Below are 14,845 nucleotides of genomic sequence, written 5' to 3'. Positions count from 1 at the left end.
GGTTATTGATAACCTCATCAATAAAGAGCATGAATTTAATTCTACCCAACCCAATGTGACTCGATTCAATTCAAGCTAAAATTACTTTTTTTTTTTTTTTTTGAGTACCAATTATCTGGTCAATCATCTGCTGGGTCTCTGTACTGGAACAGAAAAGAAGCACAGGTGTGGACTTTATCTTTCAGAATCTTGTAGTCTAGCTAGTGATACAGCTATAGACTAGAACAATTAATAGGCAATTTCATGTTAACCTGTGAATTGATGACAGCAGCAAAAGCATACACTATGAATCAGATAACTCAGGTATTGGATGCAGGTTTTGATACTTCCCAGCTGTATGATGTAGAGCATTTTCTCATGAGCAAGAAGAGAGTAAAAAATCTTTTTAACAGTTTTTTTCTTGAGCGTCAAAAGAAACGCTACTTTAGAAGTCCCTTTTGATTCCATATGAGCCATGGAGCTCTGGTTCTTTCGAAGGATCGAAATAAAAGTGGTAGTCACATTCCTCTTCAAATAATTAATTTTATCAGTGTATTTAGTTAGGGGCTGAGACACCTCAGAGAACAGAAGGAACCAAGACCTTGATTCCTAAGGTTTGAAGGCAGAAAATGGGTCTGCTGGGCTGAATCAGTTCTGTATAATTCATAAATCCCCAGAAAGGAGGACTGGTGTCTGGACAAGTGTAGATGACGAGACACATAATTTTTGATCCAGGTATCTTGGCAGCATGAATTGGAAGATTTGTGTATCTTTGAGCTGAGGCAGTTTCGGTCTGGGGCACATGTGACAGAAGGTCTCATGGAAAGAGGGAGTGTTTCCCTATCACCTTGAGAAGCCACACAGACTTGGATCATTTAGGGCTTATGGACTCCATCTAATAGCAGAAAAGAGGTGGCTGGGTAATGTTAGTGGCAGAAGTGGCAGGGAGAGAAATCTCAGAATTAGAAACTCTGTATTCTTAACTTTATTATTATTATTTTTCCATCAGGCATCAGACTCTGTTAGGAGAGACTGCATTAGACGCGTGGTTCCACCACTGGCTATGGGTCAGCAGGAGGTTTCGTCTCGAGCATCATCTGATGCATACCCTCTAGTCCATAGCATCAAATGAGCAGATGGCATCTTTGTCCTTGTCTCATGCTGATCTCTCTGAGACCCACAAAAATCTTGGGGTAAGGAACTTCATAAAAAGTTTGGGAATTTTGCTAGAAAATAGGTTGTGACTTAGATCACAATTTTTTAAGGTTTAGATGCATAAGGCTGTATTTTCACTCAGAGGCTACCGAAACCTGAAATATCTTGGAGACTTAGAAAAATGATCTAGCACTGAGTTGATTATTTTAAAAATTATTATTTGAACGCAGGTGTAAGACATTCCTTAAGGGGTTTTCCTCAGGTGGAAAAACAATGTAACGTTTTCTTTGTCATAGGAGAGCTTGGTGGATACATTGTCTTCACAAGGTATTAGTTGTTTACAGAAAACACTGCAGTAATAAATTATCATCTCTGTATATGTATAATTTGAAAGCCACATGGCACAGGTGAGGACCACCCTGGCGTGGCTGCAGAGAGTCTTGACAGTACATTTAAAGCAGATCATACAGGGCGGCTTGGAAGGTGACCTCTGAGAAACCCGACTCAGACGGTGGTCAAAACTCAGGTGTTCCTTTCAGGTGTTGACCGTGAAGTCTACACTGGAGTTGCAGGAAGCAGGGAATGCCTCACTTTATTGTCTGTTTACCCTCTGTGTACACTAGGCTCAGAGTTAAGCACCTCTCATGTCATAAATGTGCCAGACCCCACCTAGTTCCTTTAGCCGGTGCACCAGACTCTTCTTAACAGCAGATAAGGAGGAGTCACGTATACTGATGAACTCTTCTCTGCAGAGAGACACACCCTCTCTCTCTCTCTCCTTCTCATGCTCTCTTTTTATCATACTCTATCTTCTGTGCTCCTATCCCCACTGGGTGGCTAACTCCTGATTCTTATTTTCTCTTTTGGGGTCTCTTCTGTCATTATATGATTTTGTTATTTGGTCTTCTTAGTGTGATATTGATTTTCTCAAATTATGAGTCTTCTCTCCTTTCCTTGCTTTTTTGCCTCAGAAATGCTGCAAGAGGATAGTCTTCCCCAAGGCTGATTCTGGGAGCAAAGCCCTGAATTGGGCTGTGAGCTCAGAGACATACAATATGCCCTGAGGGGCTGGAATTCACAGTATCAGGTGCAGTGCTAAAGTATCTTTGTAAGTGTATATATATATATATGTATATTTGTCTTTTTAGGGCTGCACCCACAGCATATGGAGGTTCCCAGGCTAGGGGTGAATAGGAGCTACAGATGCTGGCCTATACCACAGCCACAGCAACATGGGATCTGAGCCTTGTCTTTGACCTACACCACAGCTCACAGCAATGCCAGATCCTTAACCCACTGAACGAGGCCAGGGATAGAACCCATATCCTCATGGATACTACTCAGGTTTGGTATTACTGCACCATGATGGGAACTCCTCTTTGGAAGTATCTTTGCATGGTAAAGTTCATTCATTAATTCAGGTTTTTGGAAGGGGGATACTTTTCTTTCCGCCTAGTGAAAGAAATTGGAAGTCAGAGCCTCCCCTCCTCCACACACCTGATCCCGTCCTCAAAATCTACACAAGTGAACTCAAGCACAGGCAGGATGTGTGTGTGTGTGCATGTTCACATCCACTTCTTCGTCCAGGCTCCCAGGACATTGCATGAAGCCATTATCACCTTCATTCTATAGGAGAGGCTGAGTCCTGAGGGGCTCAGTGAGCAATTCATGGTCGCCAGCTGCAGACAGTTTTGTGCCTGTTACCACGATCTTCTTAAGCCTCCTTGCTTCTGGCGGTTGAGATGTTATGAAACAGGAAAGTGCCCACTGAAGTTTTGAACTCATTGAGAGGCTTATCAACATAATACAAAGAGACCTAATTAATAAAGGTATCCTCAAAAATGATATCGGTTAGTTTCTATTTCACTCATAAAATACATTTTCTTCATACCTGCTGAGTGCTAGGCTAATGCTGAGTGTTGGCTAAATGATTTTACATTCTCCTAAAATGAGATAGATAGTGAGTACAAAGATTAATAAAGATGAAGGAAAGAGTGATAAGTGCTTTGCAGAATCACCTAGGTTGGTGTGGTAGGGATTGCCTAAGAAGGGGGCGTCTTACCACAGGAGAACAGAGTAGACATCTCTTAGAATAGAACAATGAAGTGAAAACCTGGAGGCAATAATCCAGCTCAAATCATGGTACCCACCACACATTTCCTTCCAATGGGATGCCTGCTGAAAAGAGCACAGTCATAGTGGAGGGTCTAGTTCCTTGGTGTAAGCTCATGCTACAGTCAGTAAATGGACCTCAGTGCCCTAATTCAGGAATTCCCGTCGTGGCACAGTGGAAATGAATCCGACTAGGAACCATGTAGTTGTGGGTTCAATCCCTGGCCTCACTCAGTGGGTTAAGGATCCAGCACCGTCATGAGCTGTGTAGGTCACAGATGCGTCTTGGATCCGGCGATGCTGTGGCTGTGGTGTAGACTGGAAGCTGTAGCTCCCATTAGACCCTTAGCCTGGGAACCTTCATATGCTGCGAGTGTGGCCCTAAAAAGCAAAAGCAAAAAAAAAAAAAAAAAAAGCCCCAATTCAAAGTTGAAGGACTGAAAAATAGGGCTCTACTGCCTACCTCCTAGGAGGGTTGTGAAATCGGAATATGAAGCTAATCAAAACTATTTGCATATTGAATCAGTTACATCACTGTTATTCATTACAGAGGATGGGAAGAATATATTTAAGTCTTGACTGTGTGCAAGGGATCTGTATATGTGTTAGGCACTTTATATGAGTTCATGTTCATGTCCTGTAATCCTTACACTGTCTCTAGTATGGATATTATTTTCACCCTGAAGATAAGCCACTTACTTGTTCACACAGAGAAGAACTGAAAACTAACTCCCATTCTCCCCACTCTCATGCCCACTAATCTACAGATTGTGTCAACTCAGTTGGCAACAAGTGGATTCTAGAGAATAATCCAAGATTCGGGATAACAAGGAAAAGGTCAATGAGGGTGGATTTCATTCTGTTAAAGGGGGTCGCCACAGCACAACGAGGATGACTGAGCAGAGGGAAGGCAAAAGAGGGACCTCAGGAAGATAAAATAGAAGAAATCCCGTAGAGGGGTGCTGTGTCACAGGCATCGCCAGGCCATCAGCTTAAATTGACAACCATAAAATACTGAAGCTCCATGCTACCTACTAGAGCACGTTCTCTCTCAATCTCTCTCTCTTTCTCTTTCATTTTCCCTTCTACTAAAAATCACCATTTGCAACACTGTTTAATATCGTTTAGGGAAGGTACATTTCTGAATGATTTGCGGAGTTAGACATTCCATAGCTTTACTGCAGCCAGCTCTTCCTCTGCACAGACCGAGCACTAGGTGCCGAGGAGTGTTCAGCTATATGCTCCAGACTTTGCCCTTTTCCTGAGAAGGACAGAGGCAGTCAGCCTGGGTCCGCTGCAGGGTGCATATCCCTGTACTTGTCAGCACTGACAGGGTGGTGCTTGTCCGCTTATCTGCTAATGCCGAGGTAGGCACCCAGCCCAATCATCTGTAAATAGCAGTCCCCAGAAGGATTTCTGTTGGCATTTTAGATTTTTCTCTCCACTCTTTCTTATATTTCTAAACTAGCATTTTTATGCAGATGCCCAGACTGTGCAGGTGATCAGATATGGTTAAACACACATGCTTATAGGTCCTACCCTCACTCTTCAGCATCACTTTACTGAGACTGTGAAGCACTCCAAATCCTTGAGGCTGGGCAGCTAGTTCTCTTTCTCTCTGTGGCTCTGTGTCTCTTCTGTCAAGATGGTTTCCCTGCTTTTGCTGCATGCAGTCTGGTTTGCCGTGGAGCATAAGCTTGTCACTTTGGGGACCTAACTGGGTCTTGGTTTTGCTTTGGTATTTGCTCATAGTATGGTCTATGGGTGGATGGATGGGTGGATGGATGGGTGGATGTCTAAGCTTGGCTCTGCCTCTTGCTTCCTGCGTCTGTGTTAAAGCAGCAGCTCTCTTTCTCTGTCTAAACCGAACTCTGCATTTGTTCTGGCAGGATCATTTGTTCTGTGACTTGGAATGGTAGGAGGGTTCATTTTAAAGCTCTCTTTGGAGGAAAGCATCGCTTTATGATTAGAATGTGAACATATGGACCCCAGGATACTTCCGCTGTAACATCGTTAAACATCAACCAAGCAGTGGCAACTCAGGAGAAGTCGGAGGTATTACTGTTGATCACTTCATGCCTGGCGTCATCTGGGCTATATTAGCAGCAGTTGGGATGCCACCCAAAAATGACTCCATCCCATGAGTCCCTGGCCACCCTTAGGCCAGATGTCATTGCATTATCTAAGGTCTTATGTGGTATAGATGCAACGCAGGCAGCTGCGAGCTATAAATCTCCTGATGATGGGCATTTGTTCTGTCTGGGTACAAGAGTTACACACGAAAAAAGAATGAGAGCAGAAGTTCTGTAGCTACAACCCTGAATTTATACATGGTGACTGAGGCCTTGGACATGAAGGCAAGATCTTGCTCATTCAGATCAGGGCTAAGGGTGCTAGGGGGACAAGTGGGCCCTGAGTTGCAAAAGGCATTTCTTCCTGATGTCTTATATCAAATAGATCAATTTAGGAGAGGAAATGACTGTAGCCTTGGCCCTCCACCCACACTAGCAAAGGCCACAGAATCAGTCTAACCGCCTGGAGACTGTCTGGTATCCTCTTGATGGTAAGGCATGTTTCTGACCAACCTCACACTTACTTTTTTCTTCCTCATGCAAAATCCAGTTACCATCAGCTAGAAATATGATGAGCCACTCAGGGGACATGGATTTGTTTGATAGCGTAAAGTAAATGTACCCTCGGCTTAGTCTGTTCATGGCAGACAGAGCTTTGGTTCACCTGCAGTACAAAAATACACCTTTGAGCAATTGTAAGATCATTGCATACAGAAGAACTGGGTTGATTCTTATATCATTATATTTTTCAAGTATAAATAATGTCTTGTTAATTAGAGCATCCTCTTTCCAGACCCAGCACACTCTCATTTCACCAAAAGAAGCAAACATCTGAAAGATTTTTAATGACTTTATCCTTTGAATCTCTAGCCACAGAGGAAATGGAAAATAAATATATCATGCTTATTACTTCAGAGTATGGTTAGCTTGTCTAGAACTGCATTTAATTTGACTGTTAACTGTATACTTCTGCATCACTCTGAGTCAGCAAGCACATTTCCAAAGTTATATATATATACACACACACACACACTATTTTTTCCAGTTCCAGAATTCAGCTTTTTTAGATTAGAAAGGTGATATGAGCTAGTGGAAAAAACATCAAGTTTGGAACCATCAGCTCTTACTTCAAATCTCAGCTCCCCAAGTTATCATAAGGAGACTAGATTATTTATACTAACTTAGCCTGTTTCCCTTACTAAAAATTAGAGATATACTCTCACTTTTGTTTTGTGATGATTATAAAATTAGATAAAATATTAAATATCCAACTGTGAATACATATAGGAAATCTTTCTTAGTTCAGTTTTCTACTTCTCCAAAGCACCTCCTATTGGAGAGACTATATAAAGATGTATCTCAGTTTCACTTTGAAATGACTATGCATTAGCCATTTAAAAAAAAAATAGGCTGTAAGCATTCCTGCCTATTTCTTAATCTTTAATCTCTCCATAATTCTACTAATCAGTTTGCTAGCTTTCAGCCACAGCCCCATCATTTTTATACTTTCAGCTCTACCAGACTAGTCTTCCTAAGCACATCATTTTCTCTGTTGATTTATAGCCCTACATAGGCAAGTTTGGAGGCTGTTATTTACTTATTCTTTTATTCATTGATTCCATAGCCAAATATGCACTGGTCCCTGGGATGTGCACACACCTCTGGAAGGTACTAAGGAAACATGGGTAAATAAGGATCATCCTAAGACCACAAATACAGGAGAAAACAGATTACTTGGGTAACATGATAGATAAATACTATCCTAGATGGCAGTATTCTCTCCCTTACTGTAAACCCTCAATTTTAGAAATTTGATTTTACTCGATTTGACTTCTATTTTGCTTTATGAGAATTTTAGATAACCCTAAAAGGATCACTCTGAGTTGATGACAGTTATTTAGTGGGAGAATTTAGCATGGTATTCAAGCATTGTATTTCTTGGTATAATGTGAATGCCCCCAGCAGGTGCTTTGCCACATTTATCTCCAAATCATCAGCCTAGGACATGATCTGATTTTCCCAGCAAATGGATGAAAGAGGAACAGAAAGATTACTGGCCTTAGAGACAGGCTGTGACTTAAATTTCAGCTTTGTCATCTATAGGAGCAAAAGATGAGACTTCATGTCCCTCAGACTCAGTTTTCACAAGTATAAGCATAGCTCATAAAAACCGCCATTAAGGGTGGCTGTATTAATGAAAACGATGCAAATTAGGTACACGATTCAAGCTTCAGCACACAGAAGGTGCTCAAAACTTGTCAGTTCCCTTCTCCCTCACCTTCACTCATGAAAATCCACTGCCATAACAGAGATAAGGTAGTTCTAACAATGCCTAGGAAACTGAACCAGGAAAAGATGAGTTACCCCTTTCCTCTGTCCACTGTGGACAGCCAGGATGTTCTTGTGTCCAGCTTTGCTTTTGAATGGCAGCAGATGGCATGAATCAGCACACATCAATTATCTCATGGTCCATGCAGCATTCAAACACACTTCTCTTGTGAGTACTGTATACCTGAGACCTCATTACCTAGGAACAAAAGATTAGTAGGCACATAAGTAAAACATGTCATTTAATTAGTATGTAGGTCTTTGAGCCATTGCATAAAGATTTGCTTAATTAAACATCCATGAGTGCCAAACTTGTTTCTTGGTTGAACTTCTTACTTAGCTTTAACCTGGGCATACATTCTGAGAAAACTATAATTCAAAAAGAAACATGAAAAGCAATGTTCATTTTAGCACTATTTACAACAGCCAGGACATCAACCTAAACGTCCATCAACATTTATATATTTATATATACCACATCTTTATCCATTCATATATATCCATAGATATAATGGAATATTATTCAGCCATGTAAAAGAATGAAATAATGCCATTTGTGGCCACATGGATGGACCTAAAGATTATCATACTAAGTGAAGTAAACCAAAGACAAATATCATATGGAGTCATTTGTATGTAGAATCTAAAAAAAAAAATGATACAAATGAAATTATTTGCAAAATGGAGACTCACAGACTGTTAAGAAACAAGCATATTGTTACCAAAAGGGAAAGTGGGTGGAGGGAAGGATAAGTTAGGAGGTTGGGATTAACAACATACACACTACTATACGTAAAATACATAACCAACAAGGACCTACTGTATAGCATGAGGAACTATACTCAATATTTTGTAATAACCTATAAGGGGGAAGAATTTGAAAAGGACAAAAAAATGTATATATGAATCACTGTGCTGTACACCTGAAACTAACACATATTATAAATAAACTATACTTCAATAAAAGTAGTAAAATAAAATATTGAATGTGATTCTCTCTCAACCCAGGTACATAGATCTTTTGTACATTTGTTCTGATGTTACTGAAATGCTAACTTTGCCTCAGGCTTTCCACAAAGTTGGAATTCTCAAGAACTTTAAATTCCTTTCTGCTTAGATAACGGGAACTAATTAGTTTCCCACATTATGACAGTATGCTTGTGTGTAGAGGTTTTTGAAAACTTCTTTTAAGTCACAAGGCCTTATGTATATATGGAGGCACCTGAGAAGATGGGAGAACGGACATTCAGGCCACTGGTTCTGCTTCTTGTTGGCGATGTCATTTGACCTTTCTACATCTGCAGTGGCAGCGAGGCACTTGGCAACTCTTTACTGAATGGCTTTCTTGCAATTAAAAGCATATGTATAAAGTTTGGGACAAGGAAACATATTTTTTATACCTTATATTTTTCTTTATGGTTCTTTCCCTAGAGATTCAAATATTAAAGACATACATTCTCAAGTAGAGACAGGAGCAGGTCTGTGGCTGGAAGCTAAAGGACTTGTTGCATGATAGGAGTCCAGGCTTGTCTGGTGCCGGGACCATCGCACGGTGCCACCCTGCGATGGCAGGTTAGGGAGAAGTTAGGCAAAGCCAAAAGTTATGAGATAACAAAAGCCATGAGTCTCACTGTCAATTCTCGATAGCCTAGTGAACACACTCTTTCTTTTCTGTACTCACTCAGCTCACGACCACTCAGACCTTCCTCTGTGGCAGGTACCACTGGGTGGTGAGCATGACGTCATCATTCCATGAGGGGAAAGCACAGGACTTCATCAAAGACTGAAGAGAGTCTGCGAGAAGACGCCGCCTTCTTTCACTCCTTCTGTCTGAAATTACAGTTCTGTGTGCAAAGCTGACTTAGAGGCTGGGAGGCAGTTTATACAAATGAAAGGAGGCCCCCTCCACTTGGGCTTAGAAAGACAGCTTATTAGGGGAGCTAAATTGTGAATGTATTCGTTAATTCATTACAGAAAGAGATGAAGGCCCTGAGAGGCTTTCGGGAGCGAAGGCGTGTGAGTCTGGAGGAGAGCGAGAGCACCCCTTTCGGCCTGAGAACTCGGCAGCCCCCGCTGCCTCCTATGCGCTGTTGAGACAGTCCCAAGAGCAGAAGCCCCGCCCTCCCCTGGGCAGAGTCTGGGACTGCGGGTGTGCTGTGATTCTGCGTCCTAGCCGCATGGTGGCCTTGACCCTTCCCCACCATCTGTCACACTGGAGGTCGGTCGGCACAGATCCACACTGGGATTCGATTCTGGGCCCACACTGGTCAGTTTGCCTAGAGCCAAGAACTTCTGATCAGTTCCTCCCCGAGCCTACCTACGCCTAGAGAGCCTGAACTGCACATTTTGTCTCTCTGGAACGCACAAATCTCCCTTCTTTGAGGGACTGCTCTTTTTTAAAAAAAAAAAATCATGTAGGATTCTGGGTAATAAACCATGTTCCTCTGTGACCAAAGCACTGACCCAAATGTGGGCTTGCCACCAACTCAGGCCACACTGAGTTTAAATCCAGCATTTTTCAACTCGCAAGGCCTGAAGAGGGGGAGAAGGGGCCTTGACCTCAGAATTATGGAAAAGAGAATATTCGTAGACGTATTTCCTGACATATGAAGAAAGCCTGCCTGGGATGCCAGAGAAGAGAATAATCCAGTGGAAACCCCTCTCTTCCTAGTAAGCCTGGGATCAGCATGCAATTCTGTCTTTCCCCAAGGCTGGTGTTTTCTCTGCTACGCTCCGTTGGTAGTTTCAGGAGCACAGTGTGTGCTGACCTTTCTCCCACAGGAAGGTCTGTTTTCCTATGGAACAGACTGAAAGAAGAACCTGGGTGAGGGTGTGTGCTGCTCCACAGCAGAAGATGTTTCTGCTCCATGAGGGAACCTTGTCAGGACCTCACCAGTCTCTCCTGCGAAGGCCTCACGAGGCCCATGGGGAGGAGCCTGGGAGTGGGCGAAAGCCCCTACATCTGAGGATTCCAGGGATCCCACACGCTGCCACCGACAAACAACCTCCATTAATCTGTGAATAACTCTGGCTGAATTTTTACTGGTGTGCAGGTGCATCTTCCCCAGGTAAGCAAATACCTACATATTTCTCTTTTGCTGAAGGTCAGACTTTCTATTCTGAGATATCAGGTTGATTGGTTCTCTAGTTACCTCAGACAGTTTGTCCGGCTTTTATTCTTGTCAGGTTAGGAATAAAGTTCTTTCCAGTTCTCTACATGCCAAGGAGAAGCAGGAAGTCCCAATAATATCTTAAAAGTGTATCTATTTTATTGTAGCACTCTGTGTATTTTATTAACAAAAATAATATCCATCTTTTCTAAGCCCACTTTATCCATTATGATCTGACTGCTGCTTCTCTCTCCAAAGCCCCTCTCTCACATTTTCCTTAAATGTGTCTTACCTGCCACTCTTGTATCTCTATGTTATGTTCCTTCTGATTGTGCTTTACAGATCCAGAATTTCTAGTTGGGTCCTTTTTAAAAAAATAATTCCTATGCCTTCATTGATATTATATATTTGATATCCTTTTTCTCTACAGTTCTTTTCTTCTTGATGTTCTTTAGGTTTTTGAGCATATTTAAGAAAGTCGATAATGTCTTTGTCTAGTAAATCCAACGTCTGGACTTCCTCAGTGACAGTTTGTGTTAATCCCCCTCCTCTTCTTCTAGGAATAAGCCAAGTTTCGTCTTTCTTCATCTGCCTCATGTATTTTTTTGTTGTTGTTGAAAATCAGACAAGTTGAATATTATAATGTAGAATCTAATTTGACCATCTCTCCCCAGGGTTTGTTTTCTTCTTTGTGGTAGGGTGCTGCTGTTTATTCACTTAGTGATTTTCTAGTCTATTTTTGTTTATTTTTTATTTTTTGTTAAAATTTTTTTATTGAAGTATACTTGATTCATAGTGTTGTTAAACTATTTTTATAATGGCTGTGTTCTTTGTTGTGTGTGGCCGTTGAAGTTTCTGTTCTGTTAGCTTGGTCAGGTAGAGATTTGACAGGGACTTCCTTAAATGCTTAGATGACCTTCTACCCTCACCCACCCCCAATAAAAAAGAAAGAACACTATTCTCCCGGACTTTGCAGATTGACTTTGAGTTGGGGAATTTATATGCTTAGCCAGAGTCTTCTACATAAAACTCTGCCTTAGCTTTCACCTTCTGCTTACCTAGAGTCTGACTATCAGTCAGATGGGAGAGCCTAGGGCCTTCTTAGACCTTTAGCAGGTCTCTAGCCCGAAGCTCACACTTGGCCTTCCACAACCTCCAGGGCATGTGCAAATTTTGCACAGCTTTTCTTCTCCATGTATATCCTTCCCCATCCTCTTTGTTTCTAGGATTTGGGGCTGCCTTCTCTTTGCTCTAATAGTCACCCTTTTGCCCAGGAGACTGCAGCAACTCTACGCCTTTAAATGCTTTTGAGAAACACAACTCAGGAGGTAGTCCCAGCCCTGAGAAAATTCTGACAGGCACAAGACAGATCCAAGCTCTCGTATCTACCTCTCAGGCAATACCCAATTAAGAAAGGCAGCATAAGACCACAGTCAAGCAAACCACCACGCAGCATCTATTCTAATTTTCAGTACCCTAATCTTAAATACTAATAGACAACTAAGGATTACCAGACTTTGAGGAATGCATCTAATATTAAATGGGGAGGAAACTGGAAAAAAATAGCAATTGAGAGAAAACCAAATGTATGATTCCTTGCAGGGTGGAGAAAACATGAAACATGATGAGATTACAATCACCAAAGAAATAAGAAAAAAATATGCTGTAGTCATGAAACAATGGCAGGTTTCTCCGAAAAGTAATTTCTGGATAATTAAATAAAAATTTGAAACTTAAAAGCATGATAGCAGAAATTAAAATCTCAAAAGGAGGATTAGATAATAATGAGAAGAAATTTACAAGTAATTACAGCAAAAAAGTCAGAAGGGTAGAACGTAGAAAATGAAGGTAAGAAAAATAAAGGGTGAGTGCAAATGTGCCCACATCTGAATAACAGGATCTCCAGGAAGACAGACCAGAGAGGAGGAAATTCCCCTCCCATCAACAGAGAGCACACCTCTTACTTTTAGAGCAGTTCAGGGTATCAACAACAGAGGCACTCTCTCCAGTCTTAGAAAGGGGATGCCACTATAGGAGCGTGGTGACTTGACAGGCATACATCTGCTTCTCAGTGCCTGGTCCACAGTAGACTTTTAATAAATACTAGTTTATAGGATCATAAATCCACAGTATAGATTTGGGGGCAATTAAGAAGAAAAAAAGCTTCCAGAGCCATGGCAGCTATCCTCTACTGCCCAGTTGGCAAAAAGTTTCTCCTAGAAGGGAGTGTGTGCTCTCCATTCAGCACCCTTGTAAGGGCTGATGCTGCCCTCAGTGCCTCTGGCTAGCCTTCTCCTCTCTACCCATTGACTCTCTGAACTGGCTCTTTGTCCTCACAAGTCAATTAAAGGGACATTAAAATCGAACTTGTGGAAGATGGCTGGTGGGAGTTAGAAACAGAGGAGCTAGTGGGATTGGATGTTTTATAGGATCCCTTCTTCTCACCCCCTACACAACTCAATTTAATTAATTTCAATTTGAAACAGATTTATTTATATCCATATCTTACAGCACATTCCAGTGAAGTTTTTTTGATGTGGGCCAATTTCTAAGTGCTTTCCTCTCTTTTATTTTAAAATAAATTTGAGACTCTGGTCCCTATTAAAGAGGAAGAAAGCATCATTGATGTCCAGCTTCCCTCTAGCTACTCTGCATTCGAGCAGACTGTATGACTCATCTTTCCTAGAAATACAACAATGAGATCATCATGTCTCTTTCCTTCCCACTCCGAGTACAGTTGAATTGGTTTCCTCTGTTGTTTTTTTTTCTGTAACAACTTTTGCTTGTTAATAGACAAAAATTTAATCATATAATTCAAACACAGCGAGGAAGAAAAAGTAGAGCTTAATGCATTATTTTTTTTCCAGAAAGCTCAATCCTTCTCCAAAACTGAAATTGTATAACTGATGAAAAGAGATACATCCGCATTTTGTTTTAATTCCTCCTAGGATAGAGGACTCACCACCTCCAGAGGCAATTAGTTCTGTTTTTAACAATTCTCTTAGATAGTTCTTACTTAGACAGACTTGAAATCTGATGGGCTACAATCTCTATTTGTTGTCTCCAGCTCTGACATCCAGGATCAAAGAGAATACGCCTCGCTCTTCTCTAGCTGATATTCCTTCAGACATTTGAAGACAATTATCCTATCACAAGATTTGTACTGCCTCAAGGGTAGGGTCCATAGAATATGGTTTACTTCACTTTAGCTCTTTAGTTGTGCTTCTAGAGGAATGCTTTGTCCTGAACTGACTGAAAAACCTTCCAATATCCAGTTTTACAGTTCTTTTCATTGCTGTTTCACCAAATTGACAAGTGGCTACCATAGAATAGGCAAAATATCTTTTGTCTGAATTACATGGATAACTTGGCATTGTTACTGTAGAACCAGCATCTAGACTACGTTTATAACAAAACTTTGAGCATTTCTATTTTTTTCATTTCTTAATCTCTTTCTGAAAGATGGTGTCCAAATCAAATTATTACATCAAACCATGTGCGATTCGATTTTTAAATTCTCATTTATTCATTTTATATTGCTCATATGCAAACAGAATGTAACAAAATGCATGATAATTATTCTATTTTTCTAGGATACTAGTGTTCAAAGATCATCCTGCTAGGCTATGTTCAGATCCCCTCTTGAAACTGAAGTTGAATAGAATGTCAGATTTATCCCCAGCTGCAAAAATAAGGTTGCCCAAAGAAATAAACAAAACAAAACAAAAACAGAAAATTAAGAAAATTTCTGAATATTCCAAATAGCATTCCAGCTATATATCTGTACATGAGGAGGTATAAAGTGAAATATTCAATCTGGAAAGAATCTTATGATTCACTGTGGAGGTTTAAGTGTACCAGGGAGTTCATTTTCAAAAGAATCTTGAAAGTTCAGACTCAGAACTTAAAATTAAAATAGAATCTAGAGAGACAAACCGCTCACAGGTAAAAAAACAAAACAAAACAAAACAATCCACTGTCAGAAACTGGACAAAATGGCACTTCACTCACTCTCTTCAATTGGGCCACTGAAAATTGCAATGAGAAGTACAAGAGCTGACTATTCTCTTGCAGATACAACCTCTTCTT

At 40.9% G+C, this 14,845-nt stretch overlaps 1 long non-coding RNA gene across 1 annotated transcript in view; it reads right to left on the bottom strand.

Moving 5' to 3' along the window:
- The window catches only part of LOC146404954 (uncharacterized), a 621,252-nt gene that overhangs the window by 8,350 nt on the left and 598,057 nt on the right, over positions 1 to 14,845 (bottom strand). Inside the window, exon 8 of the long non-coding RNA XR_014839818.1 lies at positions 7,683 to 7,845. This is a non-coding gene — a long non-coding RNA (uncharacterized LOC146404954). The remainder of the gene's footprint in view (positions 1 to 7,682; positions 7,846 to 14,845) is intronic.

Source organism: Sus scrofa, chromosome 3 (genome assembly GCF_054392235.1).
Source record: "Sus scrofa isolate SSC_HxYL_T2T_F1_AM1 chromosome 3, Sscrofa_HxYL_maternal_Yorkshire_Landrace_v2.0, whole genome shotgun sequence".
Taxonomy (NCBI): domain Eukaryota; kingdom Metazoa; phylum Chordata; class Mammalia; order Artiodactyla; family Suidae; genus Sus; species Sus scrofa.
The sequence above is the reverse complement of the archived record's forward strand: the minus strand, read 5'-3'. Positions and strand labels throughout refer to the sequence as shown.